The following is a 19018-nucleotide window of genomic DNA, read 5'->3' on the forward strand; positions in this document are numbered from 1 at the left end:
ATCTGCTCTCTCCTCTGCATTAGCAGTGGAATTCCCGTTGAACTCTTAATGTTAGCACCGTTGCTTTTAATGTCACCAAAGGATGTTTTGACTTTCCTGTATGCTGAGTCTGTCCTTCCGACAATCATATCTTTTTCGATGTCTTCACATTTTTCCTGCAGCTATTTCGTCTTAGCTTCCCTGCACTTCCTATTTATTTCATTCCTCAGCGACTTGTATTTCTGTATTCCTGATTTTCCCGGAACATGTTTGTACTTCCTCCTTTCACCAATCAACTGAAGTATTTCTTCTGTTACCCATGTTTTCTTCGCAGCTACCTTCTTTGTACTTATGTTTTCCTTCCCAACTTCTGTGATGGCCCTTTTTAGAGATGTCCATTCCTCTTCAACTGTACTGCCTACTGCGCTATTCCTTATTGCTGTATCTATAGCGTTAGAGAAATTCAAACGAATCTCGTCATTTCTTAGTACTTCCGTATCCCACTTCTTTGCGTATTGATTCTTCCTGACTAATGTCTTGAACTTCAGCCTACTCTTCATCACTACTATATTGTGATCTGAGTCTATATCTGCTCCTGCGTACGCCTTACAATCCAGTATCTGATTTCGGAATCTCTGTCTGACCATGGTATAATCTAATTGAAATCTTCCCGTATCTCCCGGCCTTTTCCAAGTATACCTCCTCCTCTTGTGATTCTTGAACAGGGTATTCGCTATTACTAGCTGAAACTTGTTACAGAACTCAATTAGTCTTTTCCTCTTTCATTCCTTGTCCCAAGCCCATATTCTCCTGTAACCTTTTCTTCTACTCCTTCCCCTACAACTGCATTCCAGTCGCCCATGACTATTAGATTTTCGTCCCCCTTTATATACTGCATTACCCTTTCACTATCTTCATACACTTTCTCTATCTGTTCATCTTCAGCTTGCGACGACGGCATGTATACCTGAACTATCGTTGCCGGTGTTGGTCTGCTGTCGATTCTGATTAGAACAACCCGGTCACTGAACTGTTCACAGTAACACACCCTCTGCCCTACCTTCCTATTCATAACGAATCCTACACCTGTTATACCATTTTCTGCTGCTGTTGATATTACCCAATACTCATCTGACCAGAAATCCTTGTCTTCCTTCCACTTCACTTCACTGACCCCTACTATATCTAGATTGAGCCTTTGCATTTCTCTTTTCAGATTTTCTAGTTTCCCTACCACGTTCAAGCTTCTGACATTCCACGCCCCGAGTCGTAGAACGTTATCCTTTCGTTGATTATTCAGTCTTTTTCTCATGGTAACCTCCCCCTTGGCAGTCCCCTCCCGGAGATCCGAATGGGGGACTATTCCGGAATCTTTTGCCAATGGAGAGATCATCATGAAACTTCTTCAATTACAGGCCACATGTCCTGTGGATACACGTTACGTGGATACACTTATATACACACATCAAAAAACGTTTTGTAACTTCTCCGTTCCACGAGTTCCGGAACCTGTACAGAAAATTGGAAGAGAGATCAACATAAACATCATTTCCGCCCTTTTTATTGCTAATGAAAACCACACAATGCATGTTGTACCCCCATACAGCGAGACCTTCAGAGGTGGTGGTTCAGATTGCTGTACAGACCGGTACCTGTAATAGCCTGTAGCACACCCTTTGGCATTGATGCATCCCTATATTCCTCGTGGCATACTATCCACAAGTTCATCAGGGCACTGTTGGTCCCGGTTGTCCCACCTCTCGGCATAAATCCCTCAGAGTGGGTGGTGGGTCACGTTGCCATTAAACAGGGCTTCTCAGTCTATCCTAGGCGTGTTCCACAGGGTTCATGTGTGGAGAACATCCTGGCCACTCTAGTCTAGCTATGTCGTTATCCTGAAGAAAGTCATTCAGAAGATGTGCACGATGGGGAAGCAAATTGTCGTCCATGAAGATGACTGCCTCGCCAATATGCTGTCAGTATGGTTGCACTATCCATCGGAGTATGGCATCCACTTATCGTACAGCCATTGTGGCTCCTTGCGTGACCACCAGCGGCGTACGTAGGCCCCACATAATGCTACCCCAAAACAGCAGTGAACCTCCACCTTTTTGCACTCGCTGGACACTGTCCAAATGGCTCTGAGCACTATGGAACTTAACATCTGAGGTCATCAGTCCCCTAGAACTACATGCAAGATGGCAAGAACTATGCCCCTTACATGGAGTCATTAAAGATCACCGAACTCACGTTGAGTGAACAGTAGGGCTGAACAAAAATGACTGACAAGGCACAATGCATCTTGTAGAGGGTATAGTATGGACGTATTGGAATAATTAATGTTGGGTGATGGTTTTAAAGTAATTCACATGACATGAAAACTTTGTGGAAATGCGTCGATTTACTGGAGGCTAGTTTATTCCAAGGAAGTATTCAGAGTTGACTGTGGCCAGGCTGGGGAGCGGCGAAGGGAAGCGACAATAGGCAGCTTAGGATGGCTCAAACTCTGCAGTAACAGGGTGCAGCCTCCAGCTGCCTTAAGATGAGTGACAGTGAAGGGGGGTGGTTGACCCCATGCTGGTGTACTGGGAAGCAGATAGCGAACTTGTATGCCTATTGATAAATGTCCGTCGTCCCATTTTCAGTGAAACATGCTAGAAAACCGTGCAAAGCTATGGTGTAGCGGTCAACAGAGGCCAAAATATGCGTATTCGTGACTATAGCAACTTCACGCTGAATTTGCAGTCCACAGAGTCTGAAATAAATCAGGTGAAGAGTGACAGAATGAAATACGCTGGCCTGTGATGAGAACATAGGACCAAGGAATTTGAAGTACTCTCCTGGGAGTCAGAATTCCGGAATAATTTGTGTTTTGGCAGACGCTAACCTTGATGGGTGGCCTGGGAGGAGCTAAATAGCAGAAGTTGAGAGGAAGGGAAATTTTGTGGGAATTTGTTCACTTCCCAGAGCAGGCATTGGTCGGCGCTGGGAAGCGACACATAATTAACGCGACTTGCGCTGCAATTGGAGTAAGTGATTTTCCTGAAGGGGAAACCGAGGCAAAGAGCAGACTGGCAGAAGTCTCCATAGAGGTCTTCCATTCCCAGCTTGCCTAGAGTGTGGACGTAGCGTTCTTTACTCAGCTTGCCTGAGAGAGAGTGAGCATCTCTGCAGTTTAGGACTTAGCAAACTAACTGATTGAGCTTGGAGATAGGAAGTTTTGGTTCAGCTATGTACTGAGCAAAATAGCTAGGAGTGAATAGACGAGCGCAGCCTTGCAGCACCAAGAGGTTGGACGACATCTGCACAATGACGCTGCCCCGCCACACTGAATTCGGTGATATTGCCCTCACTCCGGCTTGAGTTAGGCCACTGATTAATTTGTTGGATCACGTCAGCAAAGTTTCCACGAGGGTTTCATGGGCTGTGTATTGCAGGATTCTTCTCGCACTTCTCATTACGCCTGGGTCAGTCGATAGGAATTACTTTTGACTTATCGCACTTTACTCCATGCAAACACAATTTATTACCACTGCCTGTTAGGAGAGTGATGTAATGTGATGATTGAAGGTCGTGATTTAAAATAAATTTGTGCTAATCGACTGCATCTGTTTTCAATCAAGTAGTTGAAATCCCAAGTCACTTTCATAATTAATTTTATGCTCAACATTTGCATCTGGTGTTCAATAGCTGAATATAACATCAATGTGCACCCATTTCTAATTAAAAGGGATCAATTCTGAATCAATTAATGTCAACACTGCCACCGCAGTTCAATCAGGGGTCACAGGGCCTTATTACTTTCTTTGGTTTTCCGACATTGCAGCAGTTTTTGCACTCTCTGTTGATCTGTTAGTCAATTAGCTGGGGTGAACACACGCCAAAACCAGATAAGTGGGGTGTTACATATGGCTGACCAATGTCAGGATTTTCTAGGAAGTAGTCTTGAAAAAGGAAATTATTTCACATGATCCATTGCTTAGCCATTTTTAATTGAAAAACAGGGTAGCATTAGTTAGAATGAGTTACATTGTCTTCTTCGTGTGCTGTCCTTTCAAATTGACATTTGTAGGTGCCTGTTCATTTTAGTTGTGATTTGTTGGAGTACTTATGATGTGCAGTGCCGTAATCAGCCGATGATGAGCACACAGAACACAATCATTGTTACTAGCCTTTTTGGGGGAATTCTTCATGAACTGTTTGTCAGGTCACCGCTCACACCCAGTGTATCAATTTATGTCCTGATACATGTTTTGCGTTATCTAATTATTGAATGTAAGGGGTACCTGGGTTTTGAGTTTTCGTGTAACATGAAAATGCAAATGATAACGAGGGGAAAAGCCAAGACAACAGCAGAATATAATCAAATTGTGGGTGATAGTAGGGAAAGCTCTACCGATGAGCGTCCACTTATCGTACAGCCGTTACGGCTCCTTGCATGACCACCAGCGGCGTACGTAGGCCCCACGTAGTGTCACCCCAAAACAGTAGGGAACCTCCACCTTTACGCACTCGCTGGACACTGTTCAAATGGCTCTGGGCACTATGGGACTTAACATCTGAGGTCATCAGTCCCCTAGAACTTAGAACTACTTAAACCTAACTAACCTAAGGACATCACATACATCCATACACGAGGATAGGATTCGAACCTGCGACCGTAGCGGTCGCGCGGTTCCAGACTGAAGCGCCTAGAACAACACGGCCACTCCGACCGGCCGCTGGACACTGTGTCTAAGTCGTTCAGCCCGACCGGGTTGCTACCAAACACGTCTCCGACGATTGTCTGAAGGTATATGCGACACTCATTCGTGAAGAGAACGTGATGCCAATCCTGAGCGGTCCATTCGGCATGTTGTTGGGCCCATCTGTACCGCGCTGCATGGTGTCATGGTTGCAAAGATGGACCTCGCCATGGACGTCGGGAGTGAAATTCCGCATCATATAGCCTATTGCGCACAGTTTGAGTCGTAACAGACGTCCTGTGGGTGCACGAAAAGCATTATTCAACATGGTGGCGTTGCTGTCCGGGTTCGTTAGGTAACGATCATCTACTGCAGTAGTAGCGGCCTGAGGCATATCATCATTTCTTTGGATGTTCTCCATGTCCGAACAACATCCCTTTGGTTCACTCCGAGATGCCTGGACACTTCCCTTGTTGAGAGCCCTTCCTGGCACAAAGTAACAATGCAGACGTGATCGAACCGCGGTATTGACCGTCTAGGCATGGTTGAACTACAGACAACACGAGCCGTGTACCTCCTTCCTGGTGGAATGACGGGAACTGATCGGCTGTCGGATCCCCTCCGTCTAATAGGCGCTGCTCATGCATGGTTGTTTATATCTTTGGGCGGGGCTGGCCGGTGTGGCCGAGCTGTTCTAGGCGCTTCAGTCTGGAACCGCGCGACCGCTACGGTCGCAGGTTCGAATACTTCCTCGGGCCTGGATGTGTGTGATGTCCTTATGTTAGTTGGGTTTAATTATTTCTAAGTTCTAGGTGACTGATGACCTCCGAAGTTAAGTCCCATTGTGCTCAGAGCCATTTGAACAATCTTTGGGCGGGTTTAGTGACTTCTCTGAACAGTGAAAGGTACTACGTCTGTGATACAATAGCCACAGTCAACGTCTATCTTCAGGAGTTCTGGGCACCGGGGTGATTCAAACTTTTTTTGATGTCTGTGTATTGTAAACACTAACGGTTCTATTACACTTCCTTTGGATCCTATTGAAACTATCTTTAGATCTGTCGATTTCGCTCATTAACAGCGACGTGTTGTTACGACTGCAAGGAAGTGGCGCGTCCAGTCACCTCTTCCATAAATTTGTCATTCACTGACTTGTCAGTATTCTGTACTAACTTTTTCTATAGCTTCATATTTCTTTCACATGCCAATGCTTGGAGGGGGAATTCTACTATACACCTGACTTAATTTTATTTTTCTTTGTACTCATTTTTGGTCAACAGCCTCATGCCTTCTGATACGTATAACAAGTTCTGGGGTAGCAACTTGCATGAAATGGGAATATGGCGGAGCAGCAAGTCAGTGGAGGTTTCCCTTTCTTTCCTTATTAGGCGGCCAGGGAGAATTCGTTTGGATTTCTTTTTAAACTTATTTGGCGGGCTAAGTCCCAACGGCAGAACCGAACTTCCCCACCGCCTTTAAAATCTTGTCGTTTTATCGATCGTGTAGTTTGTTGCATAAAATATACGAGAACATTCTCGAAGGTTTCTCTGTTCTGAGAGAACTGAGGCCAACAAACGTCAGCGTTTTCGAAGCACCTCTAATTGGCTTAGCGCTTCTCGCTTTCAATGGGCGTAGAAGAGTGCTCAGTTAGCCACTCGTCCACAAAGAACTGAGGTGAAGGGTTGTGGCTGAGCGCGGCTGGCAAGAAGATTCGGGAGATTCTGCCTCGCGGGTGCGGCAAGCGTGGCCGTTCTGCTGAGATATGGAGACGTAATTTTGAGTTGAGTTATATCTTGTGCGTTAGGACGCGTTTAAACCTGTCGGTATCAGCACCTGCAGGTGTAAGGAGTGGCTATGTTGTTGTTATTGTAGCTGTTGTTGTGGTCTTCAGTCCGAAGTATAGATGATGTAGTTCTCCATGCTACTGTACCCTATGCAAGACTCTTATTCTTCGAATAACTACTTCAATTTACATCCTTCTTAATGTGCTTGCTGTATCATCTTTTGGTCTCTGTCTACGATTTTCATCCTCTACACTTCCCTCCAATATTAAACTGCTGATCGCTAGACGTCTCAGAATGTGCGCTATTAACCGATCCCTTATTCTGGTCAGGTTACGCCACAAATCTCTTGTCTCCCTAATCCTGTTCAGTATCTTCTCATTAGTTACACTATCTGCGCATCTAGTCAGCACTCTTCTTTAGCACTAAAATTCAGACGCATCTATTCTCTTCTTGACTGTTCATCGTCTACATTTCACAATATTTAAATTACTTTTTACATGTGAAATTTTTGTTATTTTGAGTGAAACTTAGTATCATGAATTCAGTTTGTTGTGTGGTCTTGTATACTTTCGTGTAGAGGCTCTATATTTTTTATCAGTTAGACTTGTAACGATCCTCGCTATCTAAAATCATTAAATTCAGCTAGATGTGCGCAGCATTAATTGGTTTTTTATCCCCGTCGTGATGTAGAGTGAATTTCTCATTCCTCACTATGGTATGGAATGGCATGTGGTCAACCTTCAGTGCTATTTAGTTGGCATGTCCCTCTTGCATTTCACTGTCGATCTGATAGTCTAACACTTGTGCATGACTCTAAACCTATCCTTAAGTAGATCAGGATCCCTGTGTATAAACAGGCATTCCCTGCTCATCATCAGGCAAATTGACTTTTTCGTAACTCTAGCAGTTAGGATTGATCAATCAGCAGTGCTGATAATGTTCTGTTCGGTATTAACCTTTGGCAGTAAATAACTAGATTGATGAACGCTAAATTCATTGTCAGTCAAGGTTATTCCGAATTCCTTTCCTTTTATAGAGGAAACATGTTAAGTAAGTAGCTTGCTAAGAATTCATATTGAAGTAAATAAATTCGTCACTACATGGTGGTCTCGGATTTTAGCTTTTCCGCTGTGTTTGCTTTGCCTGGTCTGCCTACCAAAATCATAGGGCTTCAATGTTTCGTAATTAAGTCATAATATAGAATGACCGTGCACATGTAGTGAAGGAACAATTGATAAAGCGATGTGGTAAAGTCAGCGTACCTAGTGCTTTCAGTTAACAACCGCTGTCAGTTAAAAGATCACCCCCTTTAAGTCGGCTCTTTCAGTAAAAATAAATATGGGAATCGTTTCAACAAATCTAATCCGATGCAGGACATCAGCCTTTTCACTATGCTGAGTTTCACGCGATGTCTGGTCCGAGAATCCATGGTGCTTTTTATAGAGGAGATTTTCATTCTCCAAAACCGTCATAAAGCGCGAGCATAAAACATGTTCCTTTTCTTCCAAGAGTACTAGAGTACAGCATCGTATGTAGGAGAGCTACATAGTTCGGCAAGTCTGTTAGTTAAGTGCATGGCTACATCACTAGAAATTAATATCTGCAGTTACCTCAAACTTCAAAAACATATTCAGGACAGGAATGTAGTCTATTTATCCCTCAGTCATGACCAAGAGCTCTGTTGGTTCGCCACGGTAAGCTCTCAAAAGACATTCTTGAACTACAGGGTGAACGATTTGCTTTGAAGTGCTGGAGCCACAGCTTGGAGAAATTATTTTCTTTCACTTATGCAGAGCGCCGCCATACCCGTCGGTTTTAAATCTTATTCGATTAAGAGCTGACCACATCTTGCGTGGCGGTTCAACGCCAGGTGGCTCGTCGATGTGCACGGCACCGTAGCTTGTTCCGTCGTACCACTACCCTGCTATGGGTTTCTCCAGCAGTCATTTGGATTAAAGCCGTTGCCAACTAACATCTTTACAGTTTTCTGTGGTGGGTGTCGAGAGCGAAGCATTGCTTTACTGATGGACTATCTGTGTGAAAAGGGAGGTGAGAATTCTTGTGTAAGTTTTTGCTGGAGGGAGGTACTGGCAAAGGTGAAACTGTGAGGTCAGGTAACGCATCATTCCTGGCTAGGTCATATGGTAAGAACATTGGCCACTAAATACAAGGCTCTGGGTTCGACTACCAATCTGGTGCATAGGTACAATCGACCAAAATGTTCCAAGGCATAGGACTCATTATCACCATCTTGTCCAGTATCACATGAAAATTAGCTGGAATTTAGGCCGCGGTGCCCAACAAACACCCGCAATCGACGTTAGGCATCCTGCAGAAAATTTTCGAATATCATAATAAAACAGCATAAAATGTGGGGTGGAATGACCTACTTAAAGGCTGAAAGCGGTTCATCCGATCGTCAAAGGTCGGAAATTTTTACCAGCTTGGTGGAAAGGTGAGTGATGCTCATGTTCCAACTACTATGCCAAAAAGCAGATGATCTATGTGAAGAGCGTCCGTGCACGAAAGTTGTAGAGCATCAAATTCTGCGTAAAAAGAGCTCCTAGATTTTAAGATTGGCGCACTGCTGTGGAAAGATACCAATAAAAACGTGGAAGTGTTCGTAGTGATAAATTCCTGCTAATATATTTATGTGAACTATTTTCAAAACTGTACAGAAGTGCTGCTTCTGAGGAACAATCGAGTAGTGCACCTCTGAGCTGTGAAGTACACAGTCAAGGTGAGTGGTGAACCGGTCTGTGTCAGTCCCGATACAATTTTCGCCGAATCCCTTTCGACAACAGCTGAAGTCATGTTTCTGCTTTGAGTTAGTCCCACTGTTCCATCCGCCTGGCAATCGATGCCTCCGCACACCAGGCAGGCCGTGCGGGTAGCCGCCTCGCCAGGAGTACGTCTGTAAACAATCCTCATAAACACTGAGATATTTCCTTGTATGGCCTGGGCTGTTTGCTACGAAGTTAAAGTCGATTCACACTTGCCGGAACGTCACCGTCACGTAACCGTCACGTTTTTGAACGTCGATGGCTAGAGAAATTTCTGAGCAATCATACTACGCCAAAGAATGTTGTGACATTACAGCTAGTTCATAAAGTGCTCACCAGAGGCGCTACTTTGTAGTTCGTGGCAGATCATCATAAAATGCCAACATTAGTTTAAAGCAGTTTGCAGTGATTGCCATTGCACTTGATGAGGATCAGAGAGCAAAAAGAGTCTGGGTTAGAAAAATGAAAGGAAATTGAGACTGTGAAGGAGAGTTCCGCACTCTTTACAAGGAGCTGGAAAAGGAGGAGTCAGCGTTCTATAAATATCTCAGAATGTCTAAACAACAATTTTTTAAGTGTTAAGCGAGATACAAATAAAAATTACCAAGAGAAATTCAAGCTTTAGGCCTCCAGTGTCACCTCAACAGAAGCTGATGGTTTTCCCACAATACACATAGATGTGCCGTTGTAGTATACTTGAAGTATGTTTACCTACATTTCTGCTACCTGCTGTTCGTTATTAATTTACTACGAACCTTATTTTAAATTTCTGCATACCGCATCAGCTTTACTCCCAGTTTGTCTTTTCGTTATTACACTGGAAAAATCAGGAGTAAAGCGTACTGGACAAGACATGAATCGTTTATTTTGCAGTGTATGTCTTCAGTGTATAAAATAAAAAATACTTTAACTTAGTATTGTCTTCCAGTCCATATTAAGACCTCTTCGCAACAGCAGTCAGTGGGGGATACTCTCGTAATACAATGAAGTGCCAAAGAAACTGCTACATCTGCCTAATATCGTGTAGGGCCCCCGTGAGCACGCAAAAGTGCCGCAACACGACGTGCCATGGACTCGACTAAAGTCTAAAGTACTGCTGGACGGAACGGGAACCATGAATCCTGCAGGGCTGTCCATATACCCGTAAGAGTACGACTGGGTGGAGATCTCTTCTGAACAGCACGTTGCAAGGCAACCCAGATAAGCTCAATAATTTTCATGTCTGGAGAGTTTGGTGTCCAGCGGAATTGTTTAAACTCATAAGTGTGTTTGTAGCACTTCTGGACGTGTGGGGTGTCCGCATTGTCCTTCTGGAATTGCCCGTCCGTCGGAATGCACAAAGGACATGAATGGATGCAGATGATCAGACAGGATGCTTACGTGCCGGCCAGTGTGGCCGAGCGGTTCTAGGCGCCTCAGTCTGGAACCGCGCGACCGCTACGGTCGCAGGTGCGAATCCTGCCTCGGGCATGGATGTGTGTGATGTCCTTAGGTTAGTTAGGTTTAAGTAGTTCTGAGTTCTAGGGGACTGATGACCTCAGATGTTAAGTCCCATAGTGCTCAGAGCCATTTGAACCATTTGATGCTTACGTACGTGCCACCTGCCAGAATCGTATCGGGGGTCCCATATCACTTCAAATGCAAACACCTCACACCATTACAGATCCTCCACCAGCTTGAACAATCCCATGCACACATGCAGGGTCGAGGTATTCGTGAGGTTGTCTGCATACTCGTACATTTCCATACACTCGATACAATTTGAAACGAGACTCGTCCGACCAGGCAACATGTTTCCAGTCATCAACAGTCCAACGTCGGTGTCGGCAGGCCCAGGCGAGATGTAAAGCTTTGTGTCGTGCAGTCATCAAGCGTACACGAGCGGGGTTTTTCGGCTCCGAAAGCCATATCGATGATGTTTCGTTGAACGGTTCGCGCGTTGACACTTGTTGATGGCCCAGCACTGAAATCTGCAGCAATCTGCGGAAGGGTAGTAGTTCTGTCACGTTGAACAATTCTTTTCAGTCGTTGTCGGTCCCTTTCTTGCAGGATCTTTCTTCCGGCCCCAGCGATGACGGAGATTTTACCGGATTCCTGATGTTCACGATGCACTCGTGAAATGGTCGTACGGGAAAATCCCCACAACATCGCTACTTCGGAGATATTGGGTCCCATCGCTCGTCCGCTGACTATAACAGCACGTGCAATCTCAGTTAAATCTCGATAACCTGCCATTATAGCAGCAGTAACTGATCTAACAACTGTGTCAGACACTTGTTGTGTTACATAGACGTTGCCGACCGCAGCGCCGTATTCTGCCTGTTAACGTATCTCTGTATTTGAATACGCATGCATATACCAGTTTCTTTGGCGCTTCACTATAGCTCACACTGTGTACTTCACGTAACAGTTGCTAGCCAAGCAAGCTCGCCCGTCGAAACATTCTTGCCGAGACACCTTGACGTGACCCAACATGACGTGGCATATCGATGGTGTTCCGTTGCCGGTGTGAATGTTTGGCACCATCTGAAGTAGAGAGGAGTATCTTTTGACGTCACGGACGTGACGGTGACGTTCTGTCACGTGTGACCCGTCGCTTCCTCAGCGTCTGGAGGCGCCAAACTTGCTGATGACAGCGTGCCTGTCGCAGCAGGGAGCGCTATCGCCAGGGGACTATATTGTCACTCGGATCACGTGCCTTCGCAGCACCGCAGGGATAGCCATCCGCGCACAACTATTTAGGTCACTGCCGGACGCTGCGAAGTCAGTTGCGCCCTTCGCCCTAACAGCAGCTCCACGCGGCCTCGGTCCCACCTCTAGCAGTTGGCAGTACTGGCATTTTGTCTCTGCTCTCCACACGGGGAGAACCGGCTCTGTCAGATGTCACACGCCGGCAGCACGGGCCCAGTAACGTCTCGGGTGCTCACGCCGCCGCTTACCACGGCTCCAGGGTTCGTCGTGTAGGTTCATCACAGACGTCGTCACAGGAGACACATTTGTGTTGTATATAGCTGTGTCAGTACTCGTACAAGGACAGTATAACCGAATTGTGGCTTTGTTAATGAACAGTCATCCTTTTAAAGTGTTTTAATGCGATTCTATGTGTTTTAATTATTCGTGAGTTGACCGTCTGGTTTTAAACTCTCTTTGCTTTTTGCGTTTAATTTGATTGGGGAACCGTTGCGTTTGAACTTAACATATACATGGATGGAAATGAGAAACGAAGGGTTGCAATAAATTTTTCATCTGTGATTATTACTTCACGTATAAAATATTCTGTTGCAGATTAATAAAAATGAATTTCTTTGAATATTCCCAAAATAATGATTCAAGTTTTACTTTAATTCAAGTACTAAAGCTGTTTGTGCAAGAATGAAAATATTATTGTCCATCGAACTTAGCAAATATTTTCACGTTGCAGTGGATTTTTGTGAAACCCCGACTAGTTTTGAAGCATAAGACTATTTTTACTATATGAAAATGTTTTCTTTTTTTTATCTTGCTAAGCTCTCATGAAAATTATCCACTTTTAAATACACTTTACGATATGTTCAGAATTTACAAAAGCTGCAGCTTGTGTCCACCTGTGAATGCACAAGGTAAAATCTACTATCTCTTTTTATTCTGCGTCTGGAATGCTGTGAAAAGAAACACTTTATTATTTTCCTTCACCTCTACCTGTACCCTTTTCAGGAAGTGGTCGTTATTGTGATCGTATATTTAAATCTGCCGCTGCTGCAGACTGCTCGCTCGCGGTGCAGCTCCGCACCGCCAGCGATATCCAATAAAATGCTGAAATTTTCTTAAATAAAATGGGTAATGTCCGGTGCGAACTTCGCAGTAGTTGTGACAAACAGATTTTACTAGATAAATATATTTTAGCAGAAACAATTAAAATCTTTACACACCTTTTACAATCCCAGCTACAAATAGCGTCGATCATCGACTTGTGACAAATGAAGACTACCTAAGAGCCTAATGCAACGTCACGGGTTCCTCTCCCATTCAGTCCGTGCAGAAGACAGGCGATTCTATTACAATATATTGCCTATTTATATCTTAACTAATTCTTGTACAGTCTTGTAATTACATATCGTTTCTTCTGTGGCGGTTTTCACATCCTCCGCCACAGATAGTATTTCACTCTCTTTGAATAATCATTTATAATAGCAAAATTCATAAGTATCTTTTTCCTCACAAAATTAAGTGTTCTTTTGAAATTTAATTAACAGAAATACATATAAGTTATTTGTTACTGTGAGCAGTATACATCGAAATGGTCTTTAAACTTTCACTTTGGATGCGTGCTGCCAGTGAACGTTACGGTGTCTTCACTCACTCGTCAGTGCGAGGATCCTTTGTCTGTTTCCATTAACTCGTTTTGCCATTAACTTGTTTTGATGCAACGGAGTAATACGCAAGGTAAGAAAATCCGATCGCTTTAAAGCGTTCAGTCCAATCAGTGTTAAAATCACAAGCAACGGAAACTTCTTCTTTGACGGTGTGTTCCTCTTACCCCGTATTGAGTACAATCCATCGTTGAAAAGTAGGCGAACATCGTCAAAAAACACTTTTGGTTCAGTTGCACCGTAGTGTTGGAACACCCTGCGGAGAGAGCTGAAAGGAACATTAAATCTGTTGAACTTGACCGAAGACCCTGCTATATGTCATCTGCTTCTGCTTTGTTCGACGAAACAATGTGACCAACTGTGCCAAAATAACGTTTCTTATTTAAATGAACTTAATAAGAAATTTCTTATTTCACTGCAGACAGAAGAAACTGTACGGTCGCGAGCATCAGATCAAGCAGGTCATTGAGAAGGCAGACCCTTTGATTGTGGGCAAAGCCATCGAGAAGCCGAGGTAGGAAGGCAACGTTTTCATGGTAGGGGAAGATATTGATTTGTTGCTCCTGCAGACTGACCACATAGCTGACAGTAGTAAACAGGAAGAACCGATCACCAATATCTTCCTTATGAAGCCTGGAAAGGCAACCAACAGACATTCACACCCCCAACAGTTCTAAGCTCTCCGCAGAAGCCAAAATACGCATATTATTTCTTCACGCCTTCATCGGCTCTGGAATCACCTCAGCCTTTTTCTACAGGCCAAAATCAAATTTGTAAAGACATTTCAAAATAACACGAACCTCCAGCACGTCTCCTCGGACTTCACGTATTCCGGCGCCACACCTGAAAGAGCCCAGACGCAGGATTGAGGTTCATTGTGTGTGTGTGTGTGTGTGTGTGTGTGTGTGTACACTTTCGCAACTCCGAACCTTTGAATGAAATTCCTGTGCAACTGTTACAGAGAACATTATCGAAAAAAGAAAAACTTCAGTTTTGCCTGTTCGTCTCCCACTGAAGCTGCCTCTCGGCCTATTTGCAGGCTCAGATCTTGAGTAACAATCACCTGGATCCGTTGAAATAGGGATGAAAGACCGCAAAAACGGTCTGGAGATCTGGGATTGCAACCAGCCAACAACTAGCGCCCCAGGAACACTTCAACACAGTATCGTGCAAGAAGGGATGCGAAGCGTCTTGCTCCTGCAGGAAAGCATCCATAAAGTGCTCGGCTAAATCCAGAGATTACAAGGGACTTTTATGACTCAACTCTCTAACAGAAGATATCTTCCTTGATTCGGCACTAATCGCCGCTGACGTCGACATCGTCGAGGAAGGAATAGATTTAGATCCCTTGCCAGGAGGAGACGCAGAACTGGACGGCGTTACGTTGCCCACCGAAACAATCTTTCCCTGAACGCAGGAAAACATAAAAAACTATTAATGAATGTAACTGCAGGGCAATAACTGCTTAATGAACGTTTGTAGAAAATGTATTTCATCAATTGCATACAATTTTTTTAAATTTTTAGACCCTTTTATTATCATTGTGGACTGGCATAGTAATTAATTAATATTCATAGATGGAGCTAACTGCCGAGGTAGGTAGGTACCTAACAGTCCCCTTAAATCTAAATAGTTGGACGAATGTGGATGATTAGAGGTCAAAAAGTAATTTGACTTCACAAAAAAGTACCAACACGAATACTTCCACGTTTTTATTCGTATCTTTGCATAACAGTGATCGAATTTTAAAAGTTAGCAGCACTTTTTACACAGAATTTGATGATACACAATTTTTGTCGATGAAATTTTATTATTTGGAGTAGCCGTTTTTGAACTACAGGCGTTAAAACGTGAGCATAACTCACTTTCCTTCTTTGACTATCGAATTCGAAGGAAGGCAGCTTCTCAGCCAAGGTTACAATTGTAAAACTTTTATTAACGATGACCAGTTTTAGGAAACAGATTTCACCATCATCTGATCTCGGTAAAGATTAATAGACGTCCGCAGTTAAAGATGTAAATGTATTCCATATCTTACTTAGCCGGCTAGTTGATCTGACATGCATCGGCAGGTCAAAGTTAAAACTAGTACTTACGGTCGCTCTTGGCGAAACATATTGTAATATTGGTTTTAACTATCTGGCTAAGTAAGATACAGAGTACATTTATAGCTTTAATTGGGCGCTTTTATTAACCTTTACCGAGATCACATGGCAGTAACCCTGTTTATCGAAACAATAAATAAGGGTTCTACAAGTGCTATCTAGGCCGAGAAGTTGTCTTCCTTCAAGTAGAATGTCTACAGATCACTCAGTATAAACAAGTTAACTTTGACTACCGATTGCAGATAAACTGATAAACCGATTTTAACTTTTAGGCAGGTCACTCTACGTGACATTTTACGCTCTTTAATTTTGATATTCGAAAATTTTCTGTAAGATTTATCGTTTTCGAGTTATAAGAAAAAAAAAAACTGAAAGAAGTCGAAGATTTTCGTGGTTTTTGGGCCCTCAAAAATTTACAGAAGCCAGAAACCGTCGCAAGCTCACACAACTATTATTTGGAATGCGAAATGTCGATTAAAATTATTTTCAGCTTGTGCATATTTACTGGGCAGCAAGGGTCTGATTTTCCTATACTGTAAGCGAAATGCACTAAATGCTAGTATCTCCTTGACTGAATAACCAGAGTACGAACCAACTCTCTCTTTCAAGATTTTGAACGCAATTTCCCCAATTACTTATCAAAAACAGAGACACAGACCCGTTTTCATAATGACAGATTCAAGTAGCTGTGAAAGTCAGTCTCCACGTTGGTGTATTTTATCACTAAATAGCAGACTCCCTTTCCGAATAATAACGCCGTCGCTGGGATGCTTAGCCCCAGAAATGCTCTTTTTATCCGCTCTCTTTAATGTCGGCCGGCAGAGTCAGCTTTGTAGGCGGCCTTTCCTTTCAGGCAGCGAGTTGCAGCGCTTCTCTCACTTCACTCGGCCTTTCGTCCGCGTTTTGATGGAAGGGTGGAAAAATGTAAAATTTCATTTGACGGAATTTTCGCTCATTTACGTCAGAGTGCTGTACATTTTTGCTTTTTTTTTTCAATTAGTTGTAGTGAAAAAAATATCGCAACCAGATTAGCGTCTAATTTAAATCAAACCGCACGCGACGCCATCGATTCACGCTTCGAGACGAACGCATCGGAATCTGCTACACAATAATAATATAGAATTAACGGAGATGGTTTTTCACAGCTCTCGGCATAATTAACATTTTATTTCCGACACGTTTGCGGTGTAGTGTACAATTATCACGAATTTTCTGTCGTTTATTTTGCCAGGTTTCAGCGAGTTGCGAGATACCAGGCGAATATTAACTGGTCCGGTTCATTTCTTTTTTTTTTCTTTTTTTTTTAACGTAATGCAACCTCGCTTCCGTTTGACTTCAAATTGGACAATTCACAGGCTGAAAATTATTTATTCCTCCAGTTGCAATTCAAAGTTGATAATGACATTAATTAAAATTTAAAGGAGGACAGCAGCCAGCCGCAAAACTCTCTCTCTCACACACACACACACACACACACACACACACACACACACACACACACTTTCGAAGTGACAGAATCCGAACCGGCTGTGGGAATCGAACCCGGGACCAGGGATGAAGTGTCAGGAAAACAAAGGAAAAGACCACAAACTGTTGACACTTCTCAGCAGTTTTGTGACGATGACTGGTGGTGATGCATTTACTAAAATCATGAAATAGCGTTAAACTGAGGAAGGAAGAAAATAAATAATTTATAGTTCCGTGCAGCGCAAATTTTATAGCATTTGTACGTGCAATACTGTCAGATACGCTCACGTTTCTGCCAGTTACCCGCGGCTGAGCTTGCGTATCGTAATCAGATGTAGCCCCACTGAAAGCTTGCCACGTTCTGCATGTAAAGGCACTATGTCTCTCTGTTTGTCATACAGTATTTAAAGGACGTAGTAATTGTGAGTCTTCAAGAATCTCAGACTCTAGCAAGAGACGGGTGAAGCTTAGTGGCAAAAATGCGACGGGCTTATGACTGAAATTAGAATAGAAGTGCGGATTAAACACGTTGAAATCGTATGAGTATTGTATCCACTACGCAGAATCGTCTTATGGAGAACATATCCGACAGTGTATTAGTAAATAAGACAAGGTTCAAAAGTCAAAGAATAGTTTTTCTAAGAGCAATTGTTGTTCCACATTTCGCGCTATATTCCTCAAATCGATAAATTGCTTTTACTAAACGCTTTCTAAAGTAGCCTATGGCCTTTCCCAGCGCTCAAGCTACCTGCGTAACAAATTTCATCAAAATAGGTTCAGCGGTTTAGTCGTGAAAGCGTAACAGAGTTACTTTCGCATTTGTAATTTTATACTGAAGCGCCAAAGAAACTGGTACAGGCATGCGTATTCAAATACAGACGTGTGTAAATATGCAGGTTACGGCGCTGCGGTCTGCAACGCCTATATAAGATGCAAGTATCTGGAGCAGTTTTAGATCGGTTTCTACTGCTACAATGACAGATTATCAAGATTTAAGAGACTTTGAACGTGGTGTTATTGTCGATGCAGGAGCGATGGAACACAGCATCTCCGAGCTAGCGTTGCAGTGAGGATTTTCCCGTACGACCATTTCATAAGTGTACCGTGAATATCAGGAATCTCGTAGAACAACAATCTCCAACACCGCCGGCCGGGGTGGCCGAGCGGTTCTAGGCGCTACAGTCTGGAACTGCGCGACTGCTACGGTCGCAGGTTCGAATCCTGCCTCGGGCATGGATGTGTGTGATGTCCTTAGATTAGTTAGGTTTAAGTAGTTCCAAGTTCTAGGCGACTGATGACCTCAGAAGTTAAGTCCCATAGTGCTCAGAGCCAATCTCCGACACCGCTGCGGCTGGAAAAAGATCTTGCTAGAACAGGACAAACGACGAGTAGAGAGAATCATTCAACGTGGCAGAATGGCAACCCTTTCGCGAATTGCTGCAGATTTCATTGCTGGGCCATCAACAATGTCAGCGTGCGAACCATTTGCCCACTCGTGTACCCTTGATGACTGCACAACACAAAGCTTTACGCCTTGCCTGGGCCCGTCGGCACCGACGCTGGACTGTCGATGACGGGAAACATGTTTCCTGGTCGGACGTGTCTCGTTTCAGATTGTATCGAACGGATGAACGTGTACGGATATGGAGACAACCTCATGAATCCATGGACCCTGCATGTCAGGAGGGGACCGTGGAAGCTGGTGGAGACACTGTAATGGTGTGGGGAGTGTGTAGTTGTAGTGATGTGGGACCTCTGATACATCTAGATACGACCCTGGTCGCCTGCATCCATTCTTGTTCATTGTGCATTCCGACGAACTTGGGCAATTTCAGTAGGACATTACGACAGCCCAGACGTACAGAA

This window comes from Schistocerca piceifrons, chromosome 9 (assembly GCF_021461385.2).
Source record: "Schistocerca piceifrons isolate TAMUIC-IGC-003096 chromosome 9, iqSchPice1.1, whole genome shotgun sequence".
Lineage (NCBI taxonomy): Eukaryota > Metazoa > Arthropoda > Insecta > Orthoptera > Acrididae > Schistocerca > Schistocerca piceifrons.